Source organism: Octodon degus, unplaced genomic scaffold, assembly GCF_000260255.1.
Source record: "Octodon degus isolate 3935 unplaced genomic scaffold, OctDeg1.0 scaffold00279, whole genome shotgun sequence".
Classification (NCBI taxonomy): Eukaryota; Metazoa; Chordata; class Mammalia; order Rodentia; family Octodontidae; genus Octodon; species Octodon degus.
In genome coordinates this window covers 1,292,487-1,293,559 of record NW_004524855.1, presented here as the reverse complement: position 1 = coordinate 1,293,559, position 1,073 = coordinate 1,292,487, and positions in this window count along the sequence as shown.

The window sequence follows — 1,073 nt, the reverse complement described above, 5'->3', positions numbered from 1 at the left end:
ATATTTCTATCTAATTCAGCCACCCACAACGGTGGGAATGTAACCCTTCGATCTCCAGTGTGCAGGAGGCTGAGGAGGAGGGGAGGGGTCAGGGGCTACTCTACCCAAAACTTTTCTGCTGCCAGGGACACCCAGGCTGCCACAGGTCCAGGCGCCTCTGCGCTCTGCCACTGGATAGAGCAGGCACACAGAGCGGAAGAGGAAGGTCCCCAGAGAACACCAGCGCAACATACCCAGCTTCCCCCTCTTTCAACACGGTGACCCTTTTTCTCTTTTAGTTTTTTCAGAGAGGATGTTGCTCTGTACTTCTTGCTGGCCTTGAATTCACTCTGTAGCCCAGGCTGGGCTCAAACTTGCGGTGAACCTGAGTGCCGGGATGACAGTTGTACGCCACCACACCAGGCTGAACTCGGCGACCTTGTACCCAAACACATTTGAGCTCATGACTCAGAGCTCCTGAAGGCCGGAGCTAAAGGCAGAGAGAGTCCCGAAGCCCGTTCCAGCCCCAGGTCTGTGATGTTCTCATGTGGGTCCAGCTTTGCCTCAGACTCCTGCTCTGAAAACACAGACAAGAGCCCCATGGCCCTCAGGGGACCCAGAGCTTGTCCCGAGATGCCCCCAGACACCTTGTCTTAGAATGAGGTAGGAGCCTCTGTGCTAGTTGTCTCTGCTCTGAGAGAAGCGGATGCTCCATGCGGCCCCTCTCCCTTTACTTCCAGCGCCACGTGTCATAGGTTGTTTGTGACAAGCTCTCTCTTGACCTTAGTCAGGGGACATTGAAATGACAGGGGACTTCTATCAGGGGCTGACTTAGGGGACAGGGCCAGGTACTAGGAACCCCACAGGTGCCAGGGGACCTGGGACTAGCTCCTTCCAGAGTTGCCTGGACTTTGGGCTGGGGCTTCACAGGGAGGAGGCGGCCGAAAGGAAGGGCTGAGCACGGGATCCTCTTCCTGCTGCGCCTGTGGACTCTGTCGGGCTCCTGGCCCTGGTCCAACCGGCCTGTTTGGTTCTTTGTCAAAACAGACCTAAACCTGCACCCCTGCCTCAGGTGACCCCGACAGCCTTTAGCA